We start from the raw sequence: 24,074 nt of genomic DNA, 5'->3' as shown, positions 1-24,074 counted from the left end.
AAAAAGCTAAAAATAGAACTACCCTGGGATCCAGTAATCACATTACTGAGTATTTACCCAAAAAATACAAACACACTATTTCAAAGGTATACATCCTCCCCTATGTTTTCTGCAGCAGAATAGCCAAATTATGGAACCAGACCAAGTATCCACTGATAGATGAATGGATAAAAAAGAGATTTTTGGAATGGAATACTATTTAGCCATAAAAAAAGAATGGAATCTTGCCATTTGTAATGACATGGTTAGAGCTAGAGTATAATGCTAAGCATTTTAAGCCAGAGGAAGACAAATACCACATGATTTCACTCCTGCAGAATTTAAGAAACTAACAAATGAGCAAAGGGGCGGGGGGGAAGGACAGAGAAAGAAACAAACCGAGAAACAGACTCCTAACTACTGAGAACAAACTGATGCTTACCAGAGGGGCAGGGGCGGTGGTAGGGGGTTGTGTAAAATAGGTGATAGGGATTAAATGGTATACTTGTCATGATGTACACCGAGTAATGTACGGAATTGTTAAACCACTTTTTTGTACACCTTAAACTAACATAAGACTGCATCTTAACTATACTGGAATTAAAATTAAAAACTTAATTTTAAAAACATACAAATTGCAACTTAGGTAATGGTCTTCCATTTTGGTCATTGATTCAAAATATTGTCCATGACAAGCCTGGGATAGTTGTGGTTGATAAAGAAAGTTCATTTAAGCCAGAATTTGGACCAAAAATCCAGAAGCACTCTATTGGCTGTATATAGCACATAATGTAAATTTGTTCCAAGAAGACATGGCCACAATCGTGTTTTTGGTAATAATACTCTTGCAAATATTTCAGAGATTGTACATGATATTTTCTTGATATGACCAAAAAGGAAGTATCTTGCTGAAACACATGTAGACTTAATCTTACAATCAGTCTAATGGCAGTGCCATCTAATGTCAAAAAAAATTAATTTAGGCAAAATGTAAAATGTACCAGCAGAGTTAAGTAAAAAGAACAGATCATGCTCTTTGACAAAATATAAACATAATTTTAACAATTTTAATTTGAGCTCTCTAAAGTATTTTGTATGAATTTTTGCTTGCTACTAATAATTTTAGGTAAAGCTGATTAGAAAAACCAAATAAATCTAAATTTATCTTATAATAAGATTTTAATATTGTTTTTGTTTTTAGAGGAAAAAAATGTCCTAAATCAAAACAGCATGTAAGTATGCAACAAAAGTGACATTCCACTAAAATAAAAAGAAAGTAGAAGAGAAATATTTTTATGAGTAGGAAAGAAAGATTTCTACGTAAAAAATTCCAATACCAATTTCTAGAGACTGTTTTCTGGGTCTCAATCAAAGCACAAGTTTCATTCTTTATAATATTCTAGCATTGGAAAATATGAAAAGAAGATCTTTAAAGGCTGTATGGCTCTAGATATTGATTTCAGAAATGATGAAATTACAATGTGAGTGGTAATGATTTATATGATAATGTTAAAGTATTTTCTTCAATAAAGATAACATCATATGTGAACACATTTCAAGGCTTGAGCATGTTATGGAAAAAACACAGGTCATTTCCAAATGCTTTAAGAATTTCAATGACAATTTCAAATACAATTGCGTGAGCAGAGGATCCACTTAGTACATTGAGTAGAACCAGAAAGGGAGAGAAAAAAGAGGGAAAAAAATAATAATCAGTAATGTTTCTGTGAATTGGGATAATAAGAGGTAAGGCTGTTCTCCAAAAGGGTTCAAAGGTACACAGCTCTCTGGCTGGGAAGGTCTTTTCCTCGTGCTTGGGGATGTTTCTGCTTCCATGCATTCACCAGACTCCTGCACGTGGATATTGAATATCTGCTATATCCCATATAGGAACCTAACACTCGGCATATAGGCTGACCTCCAGAAGCTCACAGACAAGTCACAGCGACAGACATGAGGAAGAACACACAGTTAACGATGATATCCTAGAAAGCCTCATAATGGACTTAAGTATAGGAAATGTGGAATGCAAGCAGGTGCTCCTAAGACCAACTGAACGGTTAACAGGATACCTAAAGTCCCTTGACTTCAGTCTTCAGTGATGAGTGAGAGTTGGTCAAGTGAAAGAAAGAGATGGGATGTTTAAAGGAGATGCACAACAGCACTAAGGCAAGAAAGATCATGGCAATGCCTTGGATATGACTGACATTTAGGTGGGTGGGGAGGGTGGGGAAGGGGGGGTTAACAAGGGATAAGTCTTGTCTATTCAGCCAAAGAGATCAAAATTGGAGGTTTTTTCCTGAAGGTGAAGAGGGAATTGAAACAGGCAACACTGATTTTAAACAAAGAAGTATCCAGCTAAGATTAGTTTGAAATTTTCCCTGCAAGACAGGGTTCAAGATGGCAACATTGGAAGGACCAGAATTCACCTCCTCCCATAGACACAATAAATTTACAGCTACATTTGGAAGAATTTTCCTATGAAAAGGAACTGAGAATTAGATAAACAGCAAAGGACAAAAGGGAAGCATGGAGAAGGTTCAAAGAGTCAGAGCCAGAGCTTTGCCAGGACCCACCCCAGCTGAAGTAACCCCCCACAAGTGAGATGGATCCCAAAAATAGGAAACACTCCTTCCAGGAGTGAAGGTATTTTGCCCCACACCAGGGACCCCAACCCTGAGGGCTGGCACCAGAAGGGCAAGCCCCAATACATCTGGTCTTGCAAATCTATAGGGAATAAGACCAGGAGAATCATAGAACTGTAGAGAATGGAGATCCCAGTCTCAAAGGGTTCATGAGCAAACTCAATCTCCCCGAGATCCAGCACAAAAGCAACAGAATGTTACTAGACCATAAGTAAGGGGGACACACTAATTTCAAAGTGGATATCAAAGAGGCAGGAAACAACAGGGACTTTAACAGAAATGCTAGATGCCAATTGTGCGATCTCATCCTAATCGCTGATGACAATGGGTGTCATCATTAGTGCTCACCCTCTAGCCTACACTGGAAGGCATGCTCAGGCCAACCTGTGTCAAAACTTGTGTGTGTGTGTGTGTGTGTGTGTGCACATATAATATTAGTATCTGTATATACATATATAATATAAAATATTAGTCATAAAAAAGAATAAAATCTTGTCTTTTGTAACAACATGGATGGACCTAGATGGTATTATGCTAAGTGAAATAAGTCAGACAGAGAAAGACAAATACCATATATTTCTCTTATATATGTAATATAAAAACAAAACAAATGAACTAACAAAACAGAAATATACTCATAGGTGCAGACAACAAACAAGAGGTTGACAGAGGGGAGGGGGATGGAGGATAGGTAAGATAGGTGAAGAGAATTAAGAGGTACAAGCTTCCAGTTATAAAATAAGTAATTCCAGAATACCAGAATGTATTATATAGCATATGGGGATATAGCCAATAAATATTGTAATAACTTTATATGGTGACATGATAACTAAATAGATCACAGTGATCATTTTGTAAGGTGTCAAAATACTGAATTACTATCTTATACTTCTGAAACTAATATAATATTGTATGCCAATTATAATTCAATTTTAAAAAAGAATTTTCCTTCTGAAAATACCTACAATAAAGGATCTTTGAAAGGAGGCAAAAGGGATCCCTGGGTGGCTCAGCGGTTGAGCGTCTACCTTCATCTCAGGGCGTGATCCTGGGGTCCCAGGATCAAGTCCCACATCAGGCTCCTTGTATGGAGCCTACTTCTCCCTCTGCCTGTGTCTCTCCCTCTCTCTGTGTGTGTCTCTCATGAATAAATAAATAAAATCTTAAAGAAAAAAAAAGGAGGCAAAAAAAAATTATAATCCACTGGATGAGAAATACTTCCCCAAACTGAGGTAATGGCAATGGAGAACATGAAGGAAGTATACTGACGTTTAAGAGAAAGAAGCAATAGAGTTTGATAGTTGGTAGTACATAAACCAAAGAAGGTGAGTTTGACTCCTTATTTCTGACTTGAGGGACTTGGGTGGGTGGTAGTTCCACTTACGAAAGTAGAGACTAAAGAGAAGTTGGAACTCAATTAACAATAACTTTATTTGGGGCACTTGGGTGGCTCAGTCAGTTGAGTATCCAACTCTGGATTTCAGCTCAAGTCATGATCTCAGGGCTATGAGATCAAGCCCCACATCGGGTTCCGTGCTCAGTGCAGAGTCTTCCTGAGATACTCTCCCTTTGCCCCTCCACCCCCGACTCCCACATTCTTTCTCTCAAAGAAAAAATAATAACTTGATTTTAATGAAATCTCATGTTTTATTTTGCCCTTCTTTTTCAACTAAATTTCCAATATTGTTTACATCACTCACTTAATTGAACAGTCATTGAAGTGTCAGCCAAATCTTTATGCTGGGACTCCACAGGGAGCATCTCAAAATATGTAGGGTGAAATATTTGTGGATCTGGGGACTCGAATTGCTTTCAACAGCAGGACTGTCCCAGTTAAAAAAATAAAAATCTGCTCTTACTTTTCTTTTTCCGTAACATACATATTTAGGCTCCAAACATAATCACATTCCTTTTGTGAAAGGATTCTAGGTAAAAAATCCTTCGATCACAATTACTTACTTCTCTACACTGTCATAAACTTGCAATGGTTTTGGCAGAATGCTGAATTTTCCAAGCAATAAAGCCAAAAGGTTACTAAACATGAAGATCCCAACTGTTTTTCTTCCTTTGTTGATTCTCCTCTTGAAACTAAACAGACCCTATTCCCTGAAACCTTGTTGTTACCACTCAGCTCTTTTCATGCCATACTTCATACCATATGCTTCTCTAGTAAGTTTATTCAATCATTTCAAAGGGCAACATCTATTCCTTTCCCTTCTGCTTAAAATCTTTGCACTCTATAAATTTATATGATAATCCAAGAACTAGAAAAAATAGCAATCAAAAATCCTCTACAAAAGAATCAAGATCATGGCAAGTAAATGAGAGTCTATATGTACTTGTTTGTACATTAAAACAATCAACTAGAGGAACAAAACTTGAAAAGAAGTGAGACAAATACCTGTTAATGATACATAAGAATAAATTTCGAGGGATCCCTGGGTGGCGCAGCGGTTTGGCGCCTGCCTTTGGCCCAGGGCGCGATCCTGGAGACCCGGGATCGAATCCCACGTCGGGCTCCCGGTGCATGGAGCCTGCTTCTCCCTCTGCCTGTGTCTCTGCCTCTCTCTCTATCTCTCTGTGACTATCATAAATAAATAAAAATTAAAAAAAAAAAAAAAGAATAAATTTCGATCAATCCAGATAATTATTTCACATGGAAGACAATTAAAATTTCTCAAAACGAAGTAAAAGATCAATGTTTTAAGTATGATTTTGAACAAAAGAACAAGGCACAAAAATATTACATGTAGGGTATTTCCATTTGCATATATTTTTAAAACTTCATTGCCTAGGAATGCAGACATACGTGGTTAAACAATATAAAGAAAAGCAAGGGCAAGTTGATCACAAAAGTCAGGAGAGTGTAGCTAAAACAGGGAATATGTGGGAGGAGCAGCTTCTTGAAAGCTGTAGATGTTCTAATGTTTGACCTAGGACATGTTATAGTTTGTTTGTTTTTTCATTTTTATTTTTTTATTTTATTTTTTTATAATAAATTTATTTTTATTGGTGTTCAATTTACCAATATACAGAATAACACCCAGTGCTCATCCCGTCAAGTGCCCCCTCAGTGCCCGTCACCCGTTCACCCCCACCCCCCGCCCTCCTCCCCTTCCACCACCCCTAGTTCGTGTCCCAGAGTTAGGAGTCTTTATGTTCTGTCTCCCTTCCTGATATTTCCCACACGTTTCTTCTCCCTTCCCTTATATTCCCTTTCACTATTATTTATATTCCCCAAATGAATGAGAACATACACTGTTTGTCCTTCTCCGATTGACTTACTTCACTCAGCATAATACCCTCCAGTTCCATCCACGTTGAAGCAAATGGTGGGTCATGTTATAGTTTTGTAACAATTCTTTACACTATACTTTGATGTTATTTGCAATCGTCCCTATGATTGTTATATCTCATAACATAAAGATAACTTTTAATTAAACAAATAAAACAAGCATTGATATGTCCACTACAGAACTTTTCTTTTTTTTTTTTTTTTTTTTTTTTCAGAACTTTTCTTTATAGGTCATCATCAACCTATGAAAAGCTCTTATCTGGCAAGTTTGCTAAAGCAATTTCAATGGAGTCATCCAAAAAAAAAAAAATTAGATAAGGCCATGAGGGACAATATACAATAACACATAATGAGCCAAAGAGTTTTCCATCTTTCTGAAAAATATTTCCTACGTGAACATTTTTTTTATTCATTCATGAGAGACACAGAGAGAGAGAGGCAGAGACACAGGCAGAGGGAGAAACAGGCTCCTCGAAGGAAGCCTGATGCGGGACTTGATCCCCGATTCCAGGATCACGCCCTGAGCCAAAGGCAGATGCTCAACCGCTGAGCCACCCAGGTGTCCCTTTTTTTTTTTTTACAGCTACATAAACATTTTTCAAAGGATAAGAAGCAAGATCTTGAAACTTTACAAGGTTGTATAATTCTCCAACAGTGAGTATGTTCAAACTGCTCAATTCTGTTACCTCAAAATTGCTAGATTTCAATTTTCTAACCTGAAATTCCTCTGAAACAGAATATTTTTTTCTTAACTTATATTAAAAGATATATAACATTTTACATATTTCCTATAAAATAGTGTCCTATAAAATAGTTTAAGCCATAATGTTTGTAGCTTTAGCATTTTCACTGCGCTCTGTATCACTGTATTTACAGTAATACAACCAACAAATCTAGAATTACTTCCATTAAAAAACTGAATTAGCGGTACCAGAAAAATATCATCTGTTGCTATAATAAATAAAAGTAAAATGAACTTTGAAACATAAATACTGAAAATAATTCTCAGTAAAAACAAAAGCAGACACCAAACGTAGGACTGGCACGTTAGCTCGCCCCTCCACCACTTCATGATGCCCTCAGTGCCCATCAATCTACCCTAAATAGAACAGTTACAAATAAATAAATGAATAAATAAGCAAGAAGAAATGTGATTGCTATACATCTTCAAGGAAAGACTCACTACTCTTTCCTACTATATTCATGTCTTACTACATCTGAAATTGTTTGCTAAGTACACAGCAATCGATGAGATCATTTATCCTCAATCTTCACTAAACATGCTATATTTTAAAGAATTAATATCTAACTTTGTATTTTTCAGGCAGAAGATCAATTTTATTTGTCTATTTTAGATTAGTCTCCAAAATCACAATCAGCATTATCTGACAGTTTACAGAGATCATATCTAATAAAAAAAAAGTAATTAAAACTTCAGTCCTACAGCTTGGTAGTCATCAGACCACAGCCAATAAACCAAAGGGCTCATAGCTTCTCACAGAGCAAAAGCTGCTTCAGTGTTCATGCATATACATCGCTACCTACGGTGCTTGGTTACAATTTGCACCAGGCTACCCGTACCCTGCGGCAAGGTCAAATAGTGAGTGAAAGAAAGCAAACTTAAAAGCAAGGATATTTCCCATAGATTTCATCCCTTTCCATGAACTAGAATGCCCTCTGATCCAGATCTACCCAATCCCAAGGACACTAAATAATTTCAGGTGAAAGAAATGTCAAAGATAAAAGGAGCATAGAGTGTCTGGGCTAGAAGGCAACTTAAATCATCAAATCCAATCATCCATCCAACGATGTACAATACCCCAGCCTTTGCTTCAATGGAACTTGCGGATTTCCCATTACTGAGTATATATAATGATATATATGCTGAGAAAATGTGTTTGCAGATGATCATGTTAGCAATAAAAAAGGGATGGCTAATTAGACTGGTCAGAACTGACATTCACTGACAACATTTCATGTTTTACAGGGTGCGCAGGGCTACTATGCCTAAGGCAAGAAGTTGGCCCCTTCCTTCCTTCCTCTCACGTTTTTCACGACCCATGTCCGGCCCTGTGGTTTATTGCTGATTTCCCTGTGACTGAATGATAGGGTGAGACCCATGATACAGAACTCACATCCAATCCCATGGTTAGGGAGGAGGAAGTCCCTCATAAAATTCTTGATCCAAGCCTCATTCCCCAATCCAGTCTGTTTGAGATACTGGAAGAAAGTAACAAAGGCAATACTATTCACGTTTGGGTAGTAAGCCTTTTGTGTACACCCCAAATTTAAAAACGAAAAAAGAAAAAAGGAGAGGCAGGAAGTACCACGAACCCCTAACATCCATGCGTGATAGACGTTACTCAAGGTGTCAATAACGCGATGATAATGCCGCTGCCCTCAAATAAGACACACACATGAGGTATAAAGCATTACAGCTGATTGGACAAAACTGTAGCCTGGATAAATCATTTAGTTACTTAGATAATTTATGTCCCAAAAAGGCAGCCTTTAGGTAGGTAGCATATTTAACTATATTAAGTAATATAAATACAAATAACATACAAATCATATATGTCATGCTTTCAACAGCCAGGAAACTGTAAAATTCCCAATACAACTTTATACTAGAAATGATTTTGAAAAAAAAAATGAAAAAAAAATGATTTTGATATTAATGAAATAGACTGAAACAGAGCTCAAGTATGCATTTAAACAGATAAAGAGACTTATTAATAGGAATTTTGCACAGCTTTGCATATTTGATATCCCTGGAGGTAGGCTGGCTGAAGCACCTATCAGGTGTCTCAGATGTTTATAGATGCAGGCTGCTCTGACTGGTCAGTACTACACGGAGGCCTATACCATCAACCATCAAATATTTTTTTTCTTTTTTTTTTCCTTTTTTTTTAACCGTCAAATATTCTTAGTGCCATCTCTACATGTACATGAATGAAAAACACAGATGAGTACCCATCTCACAGAATTAGTCATGAGTAATTCTATAAAGTGCTTCGAATCCCATCCTTGGTCTTACAGTGCTTTGCAAACGGTATGCTGTGACTCTGGAGCTATGGAGAACTCTGGAGGGATGGAAAGTTCAGCTGCGTTTCTCCTACCCTCTCAGAGCAGCTCAGTCACTAGGGGACCTCAACCTCCTGTCCCCCAGTCACCTCCTTCCCAGAGAATTAAGCAACAAAACTTTTCTATTCCTATTCTTTACTAGGTTAGGAAGCAGTCACGCTGAGCGATGTGCATGTACCTACGTATAAGTGTAATAACAAGAGTTGCCTGCTCCACAAGGACAGTTACAATCTAGTAGAATTTTTAAAGAACTCATTTAAACATTTACAAATGCAAATAACTACTAACTAGCCATTAATTATCTGCCTTTCCTATGCTGAATAAGGCTGGCGATCCTCATTCACTGTTGGAAATTGTCAAGACACATTTTCTCATTTTGTATCAATCTGCTTTCTAGCCTACAGAAATCAAACAAAATTAATAATTCTGTGTTATCTAAATGTGGAAGCCTTAATCTATTACTTTTCCATCTGAAGACCACTGCCTTAGAGGAGAAAAAAAAAACACTCAGCAAGTAGAAGCTGAAATGCTATTCATAGATTCCATATCAGATAAAAGAAATGTCCTCATTTGGAGTCCTCTAAAACCCCGAGTCTTTTCATTACAATGGGGTGGAAAACAACCTACAGCAAGACCACCTTCATATCAGCTGCTAAGTCCGGTTTAAGCTTTTCTCACTTCATTTTGTTCCTAATAACCCTAGCCAGTTATCTCCATTTTCACCACATCTATTGAACAAGACCTTTCGTCTGTCTACCTAGTACGTTTTTCCTTTGGGGAATCACTCTCCCCACAGTGACCTGCTTTGGCTCAAGGGTTGGTGAGCCCACCCAGCCCTAGGAAGGCCCAGAGGCCCCAAGCCAGGACTATCAGAAATGCCCCCAGGAAGTTCTGTGAAGGCTTCTGCACAGGCTCTCCAGGTTCCTGTACGGTCATTAACTTAAGGACCACGGAACCCGAGCTGCAGGGGCCAGAGAACCCAGATCTGAGGGCCGGTGCAGACTGTGTTCAACAGTGAGTCAGTGAGAACCAGCGTCAACTGATTGCGACGTCTCTTAATAAAGTATCCTGCAAGTGCCACTTTGGTGTTTTGAAATCTGTAAAAGGCAGGCTTCTTCTCTTGTCGGAGTACAACTTTACTCTTGCTTCAGAATTGGCAGCTATCACATTAGCCAGCCAAGGTGACTATGCAGACGCGTGATGGGCAAAGGGAAAAGAAGTGCCTTCCTTAGAGCGCAGAAAGGGGTGCACGCATGGGTTCATCTAAGAAATATAATACCTACTTAACGTTTTTCTTCTGTGCATTAGCAAAACCATGACTTGTGGTCATTCCCTTTCCTTCCTCTCATTACGTTGCCATTCTACCTAGAAAATTCTCAGGCCTTCCTGGAGACAGTCTAAACTGGGATGATGCCAAACGTGTAAAACAGCAAGCAGGCCAGCAAATCTGCGACGTGAGCGAGCTGGCAGAGAGAATAGCAAACTGAAAAGACAGAGAAGTAAGGGAATGCCTCGAATGAGACTTTTTTTTTTTTAAAGATTTTACTTATTTATTCATGAGAGACACAGAGAGAGAGGCAGAGACACAGGCAGAGGGAGAAGCAGGCTCCATGCAGGGAGCCCGATGTGGGACTCGATCCCGGGACTCCAGGATCACGCCTTGGGCCAAAGGCAGGTGCCAAACCGCTGAGCCACCCAGGGATCCCTCGAATGAGACTTATTTTTTTTTGAAAAAGCACAGAGCCCAGCACAAAATAAGTATTCACTGTCCCATCTCTATTTTACTTAGTTTCAGAGGAATCACTCATTTATGGCCCAGATTCCCTGATTGCTAATATTTTTTCACCATTTCTGAAAGGACCTGATGAGCAGGAGGTCTTGGTCCATAAATTCTAGAGTAAATGCCAAAGAGTTAGTGTTAAGAAACAAGGTCACACACCTGGGAGAGCCGGATTACCTGGATGGTATATCTTCTGAGGCAGATTGAGGTTGGCCCTGTGACACCGAGCACTGTCTGCTGAATGGCATTCTGCGTTCATTGGGTAAGGGGCGAGAAGACAGTCGAAGAGGGCAGAAAGAACATGCTGGACGGGTACAGAGGCCTTGGACTCCAGATAGGAGATCAATCAGCACACCTAAACCTGCAGCGCGCACTCCGGAGGGCAGCGTTTATGAGCCCAGCTGCAGCCTGGGCATACCTCCACCACGTACTAAAGGGCTTGTGGGAAGAAAAGAAGCAGCAATAATTCAGCACCAAGCAAAAGCAAAGCAGACAGCAGGAAGAAAATGGAAAAAAAAAAAAAAAGGAAAACACCAGAATCCATAAATTCACAATCCCTATTGTGATCAAACTTAAGAAAACTCTGGACTTCAAAAACTCTTGAACTTGTTGAATTTGAGAGTGATGGAACATGCTATTTCTGGTGTTTGACCCTACAACCTTGTCCCTTTTCTGGTTTGAACCGCAGTGTCATTGAGCCGCCTGCCACAGGCATGCACAATTAAATCATTCCTTAAGAGCCATTAGCATGACAAAAACAATTGCTACCAAGGTTAATTTCTTTAGTAACCTTTAAATTTATTTTAGACATAAGTCACCAAGTGTGTATCAATAATTATTTGATTTGTGGATGTTTCTGACAAAACAGAAAAAAAAGAGCCGTCTTCCAAGATACATGATGATAAATGAAATAATAGACCAAAAAGGATGATTGGAACATTCTTCTCATCCTGAGAGGCACAACTTAAAAGTCAACAATTCTCATGGTCAAGAGGCTATTGTCATAATTTCCAAAAAACTTTATGCTCTTGGATCATGGTATCACTCTTATTTGGTGTGGAGAAGTGCGAGAACACATAAAGCAAACAAATGTACCAGTGTCGCAGAGTAAACTAATGAACAGAGACATTTAAACAACATTACGGGTTTTCATCATGGAAAACCAAAATAATTAGCAGTTTTCAATGAAAACGCTTCCTACTTCTTTTATAAATCATAAAAAAGAGGCACTTTTGTCAGGAAATTACTGTGCAATACTTTCTTTCTTTTCTTTTCTTTTTTTTTTTCCTGTTTCAAAATAATGGCTTAGCAAGTCATTAGCACTTTAAACTTCATGTAACTTTTTCACAATTTAAATTCAGTACAGACACATTCATGCTTATAAAGGAAAGGGACAAAATAAGGTGGAACAAAGACATAATACTGAGGGAAAGTGGGATGATGAGAAAAATCACCCACCAAGAGAACTTTGTTGGACCCTTAAACCAGCTCCTTTTAGGCTCGTCCCACCTGAAGATGCATTAACCAATTTTTGGCAAATCTCCTAAACTGAAGTCACTTTATGCTGTGTGTTACATACACTACTGGCAGTATCTACATTTTCCTTCCTCTTTAGATGTCTATTTAAGTCTCAACAAGCCATTAAATTATAACTGCAAATTTCAGTATTACCAAGCCATAGCCTCTCGGCAATTACAAACAGGATACCTGTCCGTGTCCGTGTCTCATCATCCCAGAGATTAAGCAAAACTACGTATTTAGTTGAAGGAGATCAAAAGAAGACCCGTGATCTCATGGTAAGGATCAAAGTTGATATTATCTTGAAAAGCTCTGCCTCTGTTAAGCAGTCCCACCAGACGAACACAGCTTCCCATAGTTCATTTTGATTGATATGTGGTAACTGTCACTGAGGCTAGAATCCAAAATGTAATGCATACATTACCAGAACGTCAGATCTGTGGTCCCCCTAGTAGTATCTATTGAACAACAGGTATGGTCATTGAGGGTTAAAAAAAAAAAAAAAAAAAAAAAAAAAAAACTAAAAAAAAAAACGCAAAAAGAACAAAATCCCAGAAATGAAAGCAGTCTTTTTTTTTTTTTTTTTGAAAGCAGTCTTGATGTTAATGGAATCAGAATCGGCCTCCTCACTGTACCCCAATTGCCACTGCCCCAGTTCAGACCCTCATTACACATGACTAACTTATCTCAAGGGCTTCTTAGTTTCTTAGTTTTCCTGGCTTCTCTATATCCAGCCTTGCTCCCTACCTCCACTCTCAGTCCACTCTGCACACAAAAGTCAATAATATTGTAGTAACATTACGTGGTGACTACACTTATTGCAGTAAGCACAGAGGGATGTACAGGATTGTCCAATCAATATGTTGTACACCTGAAATTAATACAAGATTAAGTTCATTGAATAAAAAAAACGATTATGCTCATTATACTTCAATTTAAATAAATCATTTTTGAAAACAGATTGTCTTACCATTCCCCACTCCCTGAGTCCCCTCTTTAGAAAGAGAGAGAGAAAATACTAAATACTAAATAGGCTACTGTGTAGGACCTTATAGCGCATAGTTTTGCCTTCAGAGTCTCCCCTCTGACTCCATCTTATTATTCAAAATTTATTTTCTACTCATACTAGATTTGTCTTTTGCTGTTTACTTTGTTGCATTGTATATATTTGGCAATTTGCTTTGAATTCTTTTGGGAATGTGACTGGGTATGAATTTATTAAATATTCATTTAGGTCCACCTGCAAGCTACCCATTCTGTGAAACTTTTCTATTATCCTCCAGGGACCTAGTCACACCCCTTTATGCTACTGTGTCATTTCAGAGTCGCCTCTATTCAAGCACTTACCCAATAATGTTGTAATTCATTACTGGTTCCATTTTTAACATTTTAAAATTTGTGACATTTAACTTAAAAAAATCAATTATATACATAATTACATACATAATCAATTACATACCACGTTGTACTACATACCAATTACATATACCAAACCTCAGAGGGTCAGGTGTGACTCCAAAGTTTGTATCTCAACAATTGTACAGTGGTAGTTTTTATAAGCAAAATCATCCATAATTTAATGGAGAAATTTCCCAGATTCCTAATGCCAAGTAAGGCTGGATCTAAAAGAATAAGTAATTAATAATTCATACCTAATCACATTCCCAAGGGGATTCCAAGCAAATTGCAAGATGTCCTCAATCATAAGGGATATTATCATCTCAATAATTTCTCCATGATCAAAAAACAAAAAAAAAAAACCAATCACATAAAATTATTCTTTTCAGTTATAAGACACATCATGCATTTTAAAATGTTAAAAATATTAGGGTAGGGTATTTTTAAAATTGAATAAACACAGAAAAAATTTAAATAATTACACATGTGCAAGTCTACAAAGAAGTAGTCCAGGGGATCCCCGGGTGGCTCAGTGGTTTAGCGCTGCCTTCAGCCCAGGGCGTGATCCTGGAGGCCTGGGATCAAGTCTAACGTCAGGCTCCCTGCATGGAGCCTGCTTCTCCCTCTGCCTGTGTCTCTCTGCCTCACTCTTTCTGTGTGTCTCTCATGAATAAATAAATAAATAAATAAATAAATAAATAAATAAATAATAGTCTTTTTTAAAAAGTAGTCCAGAGAGCTACAAAGGCGCAGAAAGAGAAGGGACCAGGAGGGCATCCCTATGAATGTAACATCTAAGTTGAACCCTAAGCATGTGTAAGGGAAGAGTATTGGTGGCCCTGGCCACATAGAAACGTGTACCCTTAGCAGAGTCAATAACAACAACCTTTTTAGTCTTGGAACATAATGGTGAGGCTCCATACACCATTATGGGTCCCCGGATGTACCAGCCCTTGAATATAACTGATCACACCTGAACAGCCAAATTAATAACCACGTTTCCACAGTTCTGAGTCTCATCTCTAAATCTGCACAAATAGCACTGAGGGATGCCTCGGGGGTTAGTGTCCTCGGATACAAGTGTGCTGACAATATTACAATATCCTACTTAGGTCTCCTCATCTGGAAACTCTGGCATCACCATTACTGTTAACGTCTCCCGTGTAATTGTCATGGACTCTGCCAAGGGTGCATCTTTTCTCTTCGTCTGTGACTACATCTAAATGACCATGGTCTTTCAAGTCTATGATCTTTCAAGTCTATGACTCAGAAAGGACTCCCACACGCCCACCACCATCCTCCTGGTCTCTCCAGGTTCCCAAGCCCCAGACACTTAGCTCACTGAAGCCTCAACCAAGTAGCCTCCCTTCCTCCTAGAGACGACTGAGGAATTTTTTCCAAGGCCCAGTACTTCTACCAGGTATCTTTCAGTGTCTGTCTCAGTTGTTATACAAATTTGTTCTTTCTCCATCATTAGCTTGACTTCTCTTTTTAATATTCCCAACTCCAAGTTGCCTTTTTTCTAAATATCCCCAGAAATTATTATTCACAATTCTCATATGATGAAATCCAAAATCTTTTAGTTGCCAGAAGGAGCTACCAAATAATTTCATCTGATCACAAATTTTTATATCGGGGTCTCATGTTTGGGGAGATACTGTATTTCAATCTTGCTATCTGCTTGTCATGCAGGTATTAAGTATAGGTCAAATTAAACATTCCTGGCAAAATTCTTTCTACACATCCTCACTTTGGGCTTTTTCCATTTTCATTTAGAAAAAGACATTGATGTCAAGGCTCTGAGAAAGAAAATTAGGAAATTTTAGGAGATAAAATTATGGCAATATAAAAGAATAAAGTTATCATTAGTTGTAGGGGTCCAGGTTTCAAGTCTATAGTAGATCTGTTGATCTACTATACAAACTACATGCCTGAAGAATTTAAGTACTTAATAATATTCAACATCATCACACAAAGAATCAACGCTATAAAAATAACTCTAATATAAATCAGAAAAATGGAACAAAATATTGATAAATGTATCTGACCTTTAAAAACTTCTTAGGTGTCATCTCCAAAAATCTTGACAGTCTAGTTTTTTCAGTCTTGACAAGCAGTCCGTAAAATTTAAGAAGTTATTTACAAATGTAGAAAATAAATTTCATTTCAGTTGACTTACATGATGATGTCTAACATAATTTGTGTATTAAATATTCTTCTATCATTTCATAGTAAATATAAGGCATAAAACACAGGAGGAAGCTGGAAGGCAAGCAAAGCTGTAGAAATTAATTCCAAGTATGTTCTGATAACAGACGTAAACAAAGAAAATGAAAGTTCACAGTAACCCTACTAACCTTCTTAAATTCTCCACACATCTAAAGCTGTAACACACTTCACACTTCTCTCTACTCTCATCAATTTAAAAAAAATAATAAATGCTTTTAAACACACTTTTTAAAGATCTTTTCTTTTTTCCAAACTGTTTTAGGAAATGAAGATACTGTGTTTCAAATCATCTAAATTTATAATTACTAAGTCGGTCCTCTTTGAAAATAAATCTCTTTTGTCTACTTGTCAAAATCTATTTGTTTTTAATTTGGAGTGATACTTCCCAGAGAAATTAAAGAACATTCATCCAATTCTTTTACAGTCTTAATAGGAATTCTATTTTTAAAAATAATAGTAAATATAGAAAACAAATATATGATTACCAGAGAGGAGGTGGGTGAACGGATGGGTAAAGTCGGTGAAGGGGATTAAGAGTATACTTATCTTAAGGAGCATTGAGTAATGCATAAAATTGTTGAATCACTGAAATCAATATTACACTGTATGGTAGCTATATTAGAACTGAAAATACATACATACATACATACATACATACATACATACGTAAAGTCAACCACTTGGAGAAATAATAACACTAAAAATTTAACACCATAAAATAAAAATGAGGGTGAAACAAATCAATGAGAAATTGATACTTCCATCAACAAAAAGTTGTCTTTTTGCACCTCTATTCAAAGTTGTTTGTTTAACTGAGCTTTGTTTATTTTTGTGGGTTTCTTTATCTTTTAGGAAATATAGAAAACTACCAGACCAAGTTCTAGAAATGTCTCCTACTCACACACCCCTACAAGATCGGGAAACAAGCTTTAATAGACTTCCTGGACTCATTCTATAAAGATTACTACATTTCTTCCTAATACTTTTGCAACAGAAAACTTCTAAAATACAGCATTTTTACCCTCTTGTTAAAATCAGCCCCCTTCTTCTTTTTGAAACTGGATTTTTGTCTTATACTATTCTGACTGTCCTGTTTCCCGGCTACCCCCTAGACTACCTGCACTGGCCCTTCTTGCCACCTCCTTTCCCCCAGAGGCAGGTGTTCCTCAAAGCTCTCCCACTCCACTCCATTCCTCAGTTCCATTCACCACCGTATCTCAACTCCCAGGTTTCTTAAAAAAAAAAAAAAAAAAAAAAGTTTCATCTGCCTATAACACTCTAACATTAGCATGAATTGAACCTTTAAATCAATCTTGTCTCCTAAAGCCAAGTTTAAGTTCTTTAGAGAGAAAGAATTTTTCCTACTTGTTGGTTGGTGCCACAGAGCCTAATATCAGACTTTGCATTCTGTAGGTCTCTGAGAAATATTTTGCTGTTTGCTGAGTAAGAAACCTGTTGAAGGTAGCATGCTTTCTGAATTAAGAGTCCAAACTAGAACTCAAGGCCTTTGATTCCCAGCTCTGAGTTTGATCCTCAAAGTCTGCTAAGCCATCAAGGAACAGTTCTTCTCAGAGAGTCTTATTAAAGCAATTAAAGTAAAACCAAGATCAGAATTAAGACTTAAAAAAAAGAGTTAAGACTTAAGGGGTGCCTGGGTGGCTCAGTTGGTTAAGTGGTCGACTCTTGATTTCAGCTCACATAATGGTCTCAGAGTCCTGAGATCAAACCCTACATCAGCATCCGTGTTCAGCATGGAGTCTGCTTGGGATTCTCTCTCTCTCCTTCTCCCTGCCCCTCCCCCTGCTTGTGGCCACATGCTTGCTCTCTCTCTCTCTCTCTCTCTCTCAAATAAATAAATTAAAAAAAAAAAAAAGAATTAAGACTTAGACTCCAGGACCCCATTGTAGGAAGACTGAATTTTAACCTGATTTTTCTGTCGTTTAATAACCATATAAAATAACTTCTGTTGTGGTTTTCTTACCTGAAAAATAGGGACTGAAAACTACCTGCCACGCTTATTGAGAAAAAGCAATCTGTAAATGATAAAATATTGGAAAATGCAAGGTTATTATTATTGTCTCATAAATCCAAAATAATAAACCCAGCCCTTCTGCTAGCAAAGGATATTTGGTTGTGCTCATTCATCATCAATGAAATCACTTAAAGATACACACTTCTAAACAAAAGAATTTTGCTCTCAGGAAGAGCAACCTTCCAAATGGAGAAGCTTCTCTACAAAAACAGGATTAGAAGACCATGCTTTAAGCCAGGAAAAATTTGAACTTTCACACTCTTCTCAGATACAGATGCTAACATTTTTGTGCTTTTTAATTTTTGCCAAGGCAACCAAATCACTGATTTTGGAAAGACAACTATATAACATGGTTTAAAAAAAAAATCAATTTGTTCTAAGCGACTATTTATTCTTTCCCCTTGAAGGAAGTACATGCATGGGTTATTTCATGACATGTAAGAAAACATCTTTCATTTTTATGATGTATATGGCACCACTTGTGACTTTGGTGCTCATGTCTTAAAGACTATAACTTGCTCATAAAAATAAATCAGATGTTTCTGCAGAGCCATGTAATGCTGCTGCCGTCTGCTTACCCCCAGTACCTAATGAGGCATGAGACAGGTTCTGAGAACAATCAAGTTGTTTACTCTCCTCTGGCTAATAAAGAACAACAGAAAAGTATTAGAGTCTATATTCATCTATATCATAGAAGAAACGGACATGGGGGAAAACAAAAGGTCTTCAACATTAAAATGCCTGACGGTGGTGTCTATAACAAGGCAAAAGTAAGTGATGGTGAACAAGCAGGAATTAGGGCAATCTGTCAACAGCACCAGGACAAAGAGCAGAACAGGTGCCAGTGACACCTAAGGATGCTGTCCTCATCTCTCTGGGCCCCACGTCATCCTCAAAATGGACCTTTTTTGTGAACATAGTATGGAGCGCAGTCCTGAGAAAGAGAAGAATTGCCTCTTAACAGAGGGCACCAAAAAGCATGAAATTTCGTGATGCAAATAATTCTAGCTTTGGGAATGTCTCCTTCAAAACTAAAACACATCAGGGCGCCTGGCTGGCTCAGGTGGTAGAGCATGGGACTCTTGATCTCAGGCTTATAAGTTCAGGCCTCTTGTCGGGCGTAGAGATTGCTTAAAAACAAAATCTTTAAAAAAATTTTTAAACACCTAAAGCTTGGCTTTACAGAGGAAAATGGTAACTCTGGAAGGAGGAACATTTTTATTGTATAGTCATTTAAAATGCACTGATCCATTTTAGAGAGTATTTTAAGAGGAAGGTGAAACCGCTCTGTAAAACTCTCCCCTATTTCTTTTTCTTTTTTCTTTTTTTCTTTTTTTCTTTTTTATTTTTTTATTGGAGTTCAATTTGCCAACATATAGCATATCACCCAGTGCTCATCCCGCCAAGTGCCCCCCTCAGTGCCCGTCACCCAGTCACCCCAACCCCCCACCCACCTCCCCTTCCACCACCCCTTGTTCGTTTCCCAGAGTTAGGTCTCTCATGTTTTGTCTCCCTCACTGATATTTTCACTCATTTTCTCTCCTTTCCCCTTTATTTATTCCCCTTTTTTCCCTCTTCACTAATTTTTATTCCCCAAATAACTTATTTCACTCAGCATAATACCCTCCAGGTCCATCCACATTGAAGCAAATGGTGGGTATTTGTTGTTTCTAATGGCTGAGGAATATCCCATTGTATACATAGACCACATCTCTCCCCTATTTCTATTGAAAAACATCACTGATTAGCAACCTTCCTGCTGAAGCAGACCCCACCCCTTCCAGGCCCTGGGCAGCAGCAGGGAAAGGGGAGCCACCCACCCACCGAGCCAACCCACAAAAGCACTCACCGACCAGCTCACAAATTCTGAATCCTGTTTTGTGGCCAAGGAGAAGAGCCAGGTAGTGAGGCCACGTAGCTTCACAAACGTCTGATTTATTATGGTCTTGGCCCTGCTGGTAGAGGAAACAAGCTTACACAGTGTCTGATTTTCCCTCAAAGACACAGATGCACTATATCCCTTTATTTACCTCTCCGGGGCTTTTCTCTACACCTCCCCACCACCCCAGTGTTCCTCCTAAGAGAAGAGAGTTCACAAAATCTCTCCCAGCACCACCATGGTTACTTTCATCCCTCTGGTAAATCCTGACTTCCTAAAATATTAACAGAAGTGTCAGAGATACTGCGGAACATTTGTCCAAAGTGGCTGCACCAATTTAGCTCTGACCAGGAAGAGGAGAGTTTCGGTTGCTCTGCATCCTTGTTGAAAGCACTCCTCATCACTCTACCACTCTGCTCTCTGTGTGCTGCTGTCTACACAGCGTCTCATTGTCCTATCGCGCCGCACTGGCCACCAAACAAGTTCAGCACCTGTCTATAGACTTATTGGCCTTTTGTGTATCCATTCTTGTGACATGCCCATTCAAGTCTTTGCCCCCTTTAGATTGAACTACTTGCCCTTTTTTATTTTTGGAACTGTTCATCTTTTACTTAAAGACTCCAAGGAGTTCTTTACATATTCCAGATACGAGTCGTATGCTGATATATGCATTACAAACACCTTCTCTCGGTCTAAGGCTTGCCTTTTCACTTTCCTGATGATGTCTTTCAGTAAACAGAAGTTCTTGATGTTGATGAAGTCAGATTTATCAACCATTCCTTTTATGAATTATGCTTTCTAATATCCTGTTTAAGAAGCGTCTGCCTACCTCTAGGTCATGAATATCTCCTACATTTTCTTCTTTAAGTTTTACTTTTTTTCTTTTTAGATTTAGTTCTATCATCCAATTGGAACCATAACTGGCGAGTAGTATGAGCTACAGAACAACATTCATATCTTTCCCCATACAGATATCCAATCGATTTGGCATCATTTATTGAAAAGACTTTCTTTTTCCCAATGAATTTCAATGATTTGCTCACCATAAATTAGGTAAGCATAATATGTGTTTCTGTTTCTTGGGCTCTCCTTTGTTCCACTGGTGCTCCCTGGAGAAAGTCCAAAATCGGTAGAGAATAAGAAGCAGAATCTGTTTGGTAATATCAACTAAGGATAAACCTATCATACAACCCAGCCATTCCACTCCCTTCTTGCTATAGACCCAAGAGAAATGAGTACGTATGTCCCCCCAAGATATGCACAAAGATGTCTATCACATCTTCATTCATCATGGTCAAAAACCACAACAAATCTAAATATCTACCAATAGAAGAATGAGCAAATCAATTGTCCTATATTCATACAATGAATAGCAATTTACAGAGCCGCACAGCAGATGCGTGTTACTGGGTAGCCATAGAAAAGAGCAAGCTATTGCTGTGTACAGCAATATAGAAAACCTCACAGACATATAATGAATAAAACAAGCCAGGCCCAAGAGTCCATAATGATTCCTTCAGATGAAGTTCAAAAACAGGCAAAAGTAACCTGTGGTACTAAAGTCAGAATGGTGACTACCTCTAGGGCAAGTGAGAAGAGGGTACCGACAGGAAAGGAGCATGAGGGAGCTTTGTAAGGATCTGGAAATATTCCATCTTGGTGTGATGGTTACATGGGACTGCAGATGGAGAAAAATTCATCAAGATGTAAATTGAAAACCTGAGCATCTTACTGCATGTTACTGTCTTAGTTTCCATCACTGCCCTAACAAGCAGTCACAAATTTAAGATGTTAAAACAATACCAATGTGTTATCTCAGAGGACCATAGGTAAGAGGTCCAAATTGGCTCAACTGGTTTCTCTGTAGCAGGTTTCCCAGGACCCAAATCAAACCGATGACAAGCTAGGCTCGTATCAGGAAGGTCTCGGAAGGATCCTCTTCCCAGGTCACTCAGGCTGTGGGCAGAGGCCAGCTCCTTGCTATTCTAGGACTGCAGTCCCCAAGGCCTTGCTGGCTGTCAGCGAGGGGCTATCCTTAGCTCTTGGGGCCTCCTTCCATCTTTGTGCAGGGCCCTCGCATCTCAGAGTCTTCTCAGGTGTGGAATCTCTCGGACTTCCCCTACAGCATCTCTTCTGTCTCCCTCGTCAGCCGCATCTCTCTAACTGACTCTTCTACCTTCTTTTTTGCTTTAAAGGACTCATGGGATTACACTGGGTTTACCTGGATAATCCAGTATAATCTCCTTATTTTCAGACCCATAACCTTAATTACATCTGCAAAATCCTTTATGACATTTAATGTAACATATGAAACAGGATCTAGGGATTAAAGAGTGGATATCTTTGGAGAGAAGGGCATTATTTGAACAATCACAATTATCTTCGATAATTTTTTAATATAGTAACGTGCAAAGAGAGGTCGCTTACTAAAGAAACTAGTGGTGCATGCATGCAGCTCCTCCTCGCCCTGGACTTCTATCCCATTTGGTCTTATGCCAGTTATGTCCTTGACTCACTTCATTTTGTGGTCTCAAGAAAGTCAAATATTCATACATAGCCTACTCCTCCTTATTTCATCTGTATCATCACGTACATTACCAACCAAGGCATATGCTTCTAAATCCACTGAGATAATATATTCCATTGTTAACATGGAATAAAGAAATATCTGACATATAAAACTACATCATTTGTTTTATCTACCAACCCCGTCAACCAAATACATTTTTTCTTTTTTCTTTTTTTTTTTTTTTTTTAGGAAACTCCACCCCTAATATGGGGCTCGAACCCACAACTCCAAGATCAAGAGTCAACATGCTGTACCGACTGAACCAGCCAGGCACCCCCGCCCCGAAAATATATTTTATATGCTTAGTCATTGACCCAATTAACCACATTTGCCTCTAGTCACTTCTGTTGGTCATATGGCACATCTTTAAACATTAATAACAATATTTCAAAAAAAATTAAGAATATTTCATTATTGCCTAGGCACTATGTCAAACATAGTTTACACAACTACGCTTTCAAAGAGCAAACATGCTTAAGAAGTTACTTGCAATTTTAGTTGACTCACTCCAGTTTAGTTCACAACTCATCCTTACAAATATTATTTTTACATGAAGATTTATGGAGGAAAAAAAAAAGTCACCCAAACTACTTGGTAATTTATGCAGATGTGCTGTCAAAATCTGATGTACTTTCAACTTCCAAAGCACGTATGTTCTTGTGCTGTTTTCCACATAATCCAGCATCAAATAAAGACGTCAGTAATTTCGACTTGATTGCACTATAATTATTCAAATATCCTTAATTTTATGCTCTGGCCTAATTTCCATATTCGTTGTTATCATTAAAAATGATTATTATAGATAATGTACCTAAAGTGCTTCCATTAATTGGAAAATGCAATTCTTGAACAATAATAGTCATAACAAAAACAACTCAATATAAAGGCCACTATGGCAATGTAGCTGTCCTTATCAACATAAATCAGGCTTGAATGCCATAATCTCAGCGCCTAATGGTCCCTTTCCCATTGGGCATGATGGCTCCACGGGGGATATGACCACAGACTGACCGGCGACCCTGTCCCTACGCCAGGTCATCCTCCCTGACGCCTCCCAAGAAAGGCAAGCTCCCAGGTGGAGATCAATGTCTTAAAAACAGCCACGTCTGCGGAAGCAGGGGTTTGCTTATTGCAGCTGCTCAGCAGGGCTCTGCACCTCTTATCAATCAAGGAGGAGCAGCCACATTTCCTGCCCTCTGCAGGAAACAGAACCTCTAGCTGAGACTTAGCAGCAGGAATTCTAGCGGTTCGCCAGATGAGAAGAGAATTCGGGGTCAAGGAGAGAAGGAAAAGGTGAAAAGGAAGGTAAGAGAGGAGAGCAGAGTGCAGATAAGGAATTAGAGACTGTGTTTATCACGGATCCCTTTGCAGGGCATCCTGGGAGGTCTCGCATGCCGCTTCTCTGGGGCCTGGAGAATCTGAGTGGTAGGCATAAAAACACGTCAGGAAAACAGGGTACCTGATAGAAAAAGAAGCTTTAAATCGGAGGTAGTATAAAAATTGTTTAAATGCTTAGCATTTCATTAACTTTGATTTTCACTAAGAGCTCATTTATTTCTCGCAACAGAAAAGCAGCCAATACTTGAATCTGTTGTTATAAAATTGGAATATGTCTAGGTTAAGATCATCAAATTACCTCTGTCGAATTCTAACTTAAATTTCAGGG

The sequence above is a fragment of the Vulpes lagopus genome, chromosome 11 (genome assembly GCF_018345385.1).
Source record: "Vulpes lagopus strain Blue_001 chromosome 11, ASM1834538v1, whole genome shotgun sequence".
NCBI lineage: Eukaryota > Metazoa > Chordata > Mammalia > Carnivora > Canidae > Vulpes > Vulpes lagopus.
Note: the sequence above shows the minus strand (reverse complement) of the source record.